Source organism: Schistocerca americana, chromosome 2 (genome assembly GCF_021461395.2).
Source record: "Schistocerca americana isolate TAMUIC-IGC-003095 chromosome 2, iqSchAmer2.1, whole genome shotgun sequence".
NCBI lineage: Eukaryota > Metazoa > Arthropoda > Insecta > Orthoptera > Acrididae > Schistocerca > Schistocerca americana.
In genome coordinates, this window is record NC_060120.1 from 694,857,918 (window position 1) to 694,863,917 (window position 6,000).

Genomic DNA, 6,000 nt, shown 5'->3' on the forward strand with positions numbered 1-6,000 from the left:
GCATACAGTACACCCTGCTGTACTCTATCTTCCTGGTTTCCACTGCGCTTAACACCTCTCTCTACTCTCTCTTTGTACCTCTTCCCTTCCTGTAACATGCCTGGAATCACATCCGGACAACCCTTAAGTGGCCGCAACCGCCCAATGTGTACTATCATTGTTCTAGTTGGCAGCTGAAGCTTAACATTAATGGGGGATGTGGTTTCAACTACTTGGTATGGTCCTTGATACCTCATGATGAACTTCTTTGTTTTCCCTTTTGGCATATAGGGGCTTAATAGCATTACCCATTGCCCTACTCTATACTGTGGTAAACTTCCTTTCCACTTCAGTGTGTCTTCTTGCCTTTCCAAACCCTTCATATTTGCCTTTTGTACCCGTTTCCAAACATTCCGAATTATCCTCGCGAATTGACTTACAGATTCATCGGGTCCTTCCTTTCTGTAGCTTGACTAAATCAAACGGTGACAGCATTTTTCGCCTGTACGCTACCTCAAACAGAGACAAACGGGTATTAATATGGATCTTTGCATTGTATGCGCATACAGTATGCTTCAAATACTCATCCCACTGACGGTGGTGAGAATCCACATAAAAACTCAGAGCGTCCTTCCTATTGTTCTGTGTACCTGTTCTGTCCTTCCGTTTGCCTGTGGATGCAACGCTCTCATCCTCAACTTCTTTGTAGTCAACAATTTACATGGTTCCTTCATTAAATTCGACATGAAGCTGGTCCCTTGGTCAGTAATTATTGTCTCTGGTACAACAAGCTTCAAAATCCAGTTGTTTATTAACACTTGCACGACCATTGCTGCCTGTTGATTTGGCATAGCCATCATCTCCATGTACCTCGAAAAATGGTTTATTATCGTGAGAACAAATCTGTTCCCTGATGGTATTCGACTGAAAGGTCCAAAGACATCAATTCCCAACATAGAAAATGGGCAAGTCACTTCCAACAATCTTTGTAGCTGTATCCGTTTCCGACACAAATCTGCTCTCTGTGCACGTGGTATACAATTCTTGACATACTGACCCACATCTACTTTCCTACTCCTCCACTCTCCTATTCATCGCTCTACTCCCACCATAACCAAATAACAGTGATCACGTGCTTCTTTTAAAGCCTCATCTCTCAGCTTCGCTGGCATTACTACCCTTGGCCCTAACTTCATTTCCCTGCACAGAAGACTGTCATACATATTAAAATGTGGCTGTGTCCCATACAGTTTACAATAATTGTCAGCATCCTGTAATTCTGCTGGGTCATAACCTGTGACTTCTACTTTTGTCACCTTTCTACTCAGTGCATCCGCATTCCGTGCTTCTTCCCAGGCTTGTGCACCACTTCACAGACGAATTCACCAAGCCTCACAGCCCATCTAGCGAGTCTAGTGGATGGATCCTTCAACCCCAACAACCACTTCCATGTAGTATGATCTGTCACTAACCGAAATCTTCTCCCATGTAAATAACATTTAAAATATGTGATTCCATAGATCACGCTAAACATCTCTCTCTCTGTTGTTGAGTAATTCCTCTCTGCTGCATTCAACTGCCTAGATGCATAGGCTACAGGATGTTCTTGCCCATCAATTTCCTGACTAAGAACACACCCTAATGCTTGATTTGATGCATCACATGCTCAAGTAAATTTGTTTTCAAAATCTGGAAACACAAGAACTGGACTTGATGTTAACACTTCTTTCAGTTTGTCAAACGCTTTCTTGACACTCTTCTGTCCACACATATTTCACACCCTTCCATGACAATCACGTCAATGACTGTGCTAAATCTGCAAAACCCTTCACAAACATTTGATAGAATTTGCAAATTCCAATGAATGACTGCATTTCTTTAACTGTTTTCAGCTCCCGAAAATCCCTTACATCCTGTACCAACCTTGGATCTGTTCGCACTCCATCCTTACTGATGATACGACCTAAATATTTCACTTCTTCCAATGCAAAATGACACTTCTCCAGGCTCAACGTCAAACAAGCTGCTCTTAACTTCATAAAGACTTCCCTTAACCACTGTCTATGCTGTTCCATACTACTTGAAAACACTATAATGTCATCCAAATAGATGAGACACTGCTGTCATTTCCAACCCTTCAACACACTGTCTAGCAACCTCAGAAACGTTTCCGGAGCGTTTTTCAAACTGACTGGCATTCTGATGTACTGGTAAGGGCCTCCAGGAGTAGAGAAAGCAGTTTTTGGGCGATCCTCTGGAGCCACATCTAACTGATGATAACCACTTGTCAGATTCATCGTAGAAAAGTACTGGCACTGTCCTAAGTGATCCAAAGTCTCTGATATGTTTGGAATGGGGCATGTGTCCATTACTGTCTTATTATTGAGGTATCGGTAGTTACAACATAACCTGTATTTCTTAGTTCCATCCATAGATTTTTTAGGCACAACGACAATGCCCACTCCCCAGCAACTATTACTATTCTCTGTCATACTGTCTGCAAGCTGCTGATCAATGAAATCCTCCACAATCAGCTGCAAATACCTCAGTATTCTGTATGGTTTTTGGTAAACAGGAGCTTCGTTCCCTGTTGGTATCCTATGTTAAACTGATGGAGTTGCTGGTAACAGCCCTCACAGAAAAAACAAATCTTTAAATTTCCACAACAATTCTTCCATATAATCTTTTCCTCCTCCTTCCAAGTGCTTAACTTTATTATGTAATGCAGCTCTACGGCAGTTAGTGGTTGATCGCTATGCCTACTTCTCGAACACCAGTCTTTGTCATCTGGTATATCCAAATTCCTTTTCCCAAATTCGCATGCACAGCGCTAAAATTATCCATGTTCACTGGGGCTACTTGCCCGCCATTTCCCTCTTGTACGTGTACAATTTTACGTTTCACAAAACAACCTAATGGATTCAAAACTTTATTATCCTCCAATGGTTCAATAACACATACCATACCCACAGGTAGACTTGACTCTGCACTTACCCAAAGTGACTTCCCGGCGCCACTAGACACACACGCATGTGAATTAAGCCTTAATGCTAATGTACGCGGCTCAGTTGGTTTGTTCATTATGTTGAACGCTCTTCGCGACAGGTCTGCTCTCTGCATTGACAACAGTTTCCCCTGGCTGAAATAACATCCCACCAAATTCCACAGTTTGTTGTCCAAGGTCAATTTTGGCATGACGTTGATGCAAGAAATTTACTCCTAGGATCATATCGTACCCCTTGCTTACCCATGGTACTACCTCCAAGCATGCATCAAATTGGATTTTCCCTATGCGAAAGCCAACTGTCACTGACCCCAAAGGCGTGACCTCCTTATCCTCACTTCACGCAACCTATAACGTAGTGGGTCTACTTCCTTCGTTCCATTAAACTCTTAGTAACTGACACTTGTGCCCCTGTGTCCAACAAAATCCTAAACTTTTTAGTTCCTATGGAACCTACCACTGAACATTCTACCTCTGCATACGTATTTGTAGCATTGAAATTAAACGGGAGTTCCCTTAGGCAGGTCTTGGGCCCCCTCTACTATTTAACGATTGTCCACCTCTACTAACTCCACTTCTCCATCCTCCACGCTGCTGATTTCCACCCCTTCTTCTATTCCTCAGTGACTGGGTACATTGCCTTTGCACATGTCCTGTATGATCACACTCATAACATTTTATACCCGCTGTAAACAATGTTTGTCTATCACACACCCCCATTGCCACATCTATTTGCTCACATTGTATTGCCAGCTGAATGGCCGAATACGAATCTTCCAGAGTCCCTTCACGCACTTCCCGTGACATGTGAGCCAGTAACCCCTTCAAAAATACATCAAGTGCCCTTTGCTCGGCCTCCTGTAACAGAACACCATTCGCTTCATTGCTCTGACCCAACTTGTAAATATACTCGTTAATTTTTCTCATCCTGTCCGCCAATTTCTCCACCATCTCCTGCCTCTTCGTCATTGTACTCAACCTCTCCATAAAGTACCGAGCACTATTCTGTTTCTTGTACCTCTGTAAAAGCCCCCCCCCCCCCTTCAACTGCTTAAACTGTTCTGCCTTCCTTACGGCCTGAGAAGACCTTACATATGTCTTCGCTTCACCCATTAAACTAATCTTGGCTACATGTAACAACTGTTCATCAGACCAACCATTCATCACTGCTGAAGTTTCAAAGTCCTACACAAATGAATGCACATCCTCAGATGCCTTGCCAGAAAACGGAATAATCAAACTCGTGGCAGCTGGATGAGCCTCCTGCTTGGGCACCCTAGGCAACAACAACTGATCAGATGCAGTTTCCCACTCGCTCCTAGATGTTAATTCACTTCTCAATTGCGTGTTGTCTGCTGTTAATTGTGCTACCTTTTCCAACAAAATCCGTACCACCTCCGGTTCTGACACACCTTGCGTCCTTGACTCTGCCATTGTGTTGCTTTCGTTCCCAGTTAGTCCCATTTCAACCTCTAAAATCCCCAGAAACAAAACATTTAACTACAAAAATAGACTGACTTTCTACAGCTCAGGATCTCATCTTATGTTTTAGGAGGAAGTAAATAAAACATCATACTCAACCCAATACAAAAGTAATTAAATGACACGAAAGGAAAAAATCTTACTGTCCCAAACACACTAACACTTACTCTGACAATGTAAAGAAGGAAAACGTCCAACACTCAAAAAGAAAAATTGGTCAACAGTCACCACATTTTGTGACTAATCTCAGGAACCACAGTAGTATGTCCGGGGTAGAAATCAATGTGTTCATAGAACTGTTATTCTGCGTAAAGTATAATTACTTCACATTTATGTCCAAAAGGACGGACTTAACATGGGAAGCTCTGTGTCAGCGATTATGGCAGACATCTTCATTAACTATCTAGAACTGAAATTACTAAAAGGTTTTCCCACCTTAGCTGAAAAGATCGTATACTATTATAGATATGTGGATGATACGCCATTGCTAATTAATGGCAGTCAGTCTGATATTAATGAAGTCGTGAGTACATTTAATGGTCTACACAACAAGATTACTTTCACGGTTGAAAAAGAAAAGAATGGAGCCATTAACTTTTTAGATTCAACCATTAGAAGGGAAAATGGAAAACATACATTTGACATTTATAGAAAGTCAACATTTACCGATATCATCTTGGATTACGATTCACAACACCCAGACCAACACAAAAAGGCATTTTTCCATTTTGCTTTTAATCATATGTTCCGGTTACCATTGTCCAGCGAAAACCATGAGAAAGCGTTCAATGTAGTCAAACGCATTGCAAAAAACAATAATTACCCGTTAAAATATGTCATGGACATTTATGAGATGAGATGGTCTCCAAACAATATAGTAAAGACAATTTAGGTCAGAATGTAATAAACAAAACAACAAGTCACCACTTTACCATTTTATGGTCCTATTAGAAATAAAATAGCTACAGTATTCAAGAAGAATAATATTAAAGTATGTTTCTCAACTGCAAACAGATTAGGCTGGCTTTTAATAAATAACATTCGTAAACGCAATTACTTGCAAGAATCAGGTGTTTACAGGCTTACCTGTGCCATGTGTAATGCAGGTTAAATAGGGCAAACCGGAAGGAAATCAGAAACGAGGTTCCGTGAACACGTAGGACTTGAAAGGAAAGATATTGCGGGAAAATCGAATCCCACAACCCATCTGATTGTTACTGGACATATAAACCCAGATTTGACATCTCAATTTGCATAATTGTTGCATAAAGGCGAAAAGGGACTCTTTATCGATCTTACAGAAGAGATTGAGATTTTTTGTCATCAGAAATCTCCAGATATCGTGCTACCTAACGAACAAACGATTTCCAGAAGTACGCACTTTTGGGAATGCTTTCCTGTGTAAAAAAGCTGTCAACTAATGGCCAGCAATCACAGTTGGCAATCCAAAATCAATCGCATGTAAACCCCTTATATATACAATACTTCTGTCGTAGTCATTACGAGAACACTTACGTTAGCTTCTATTTTAGCTA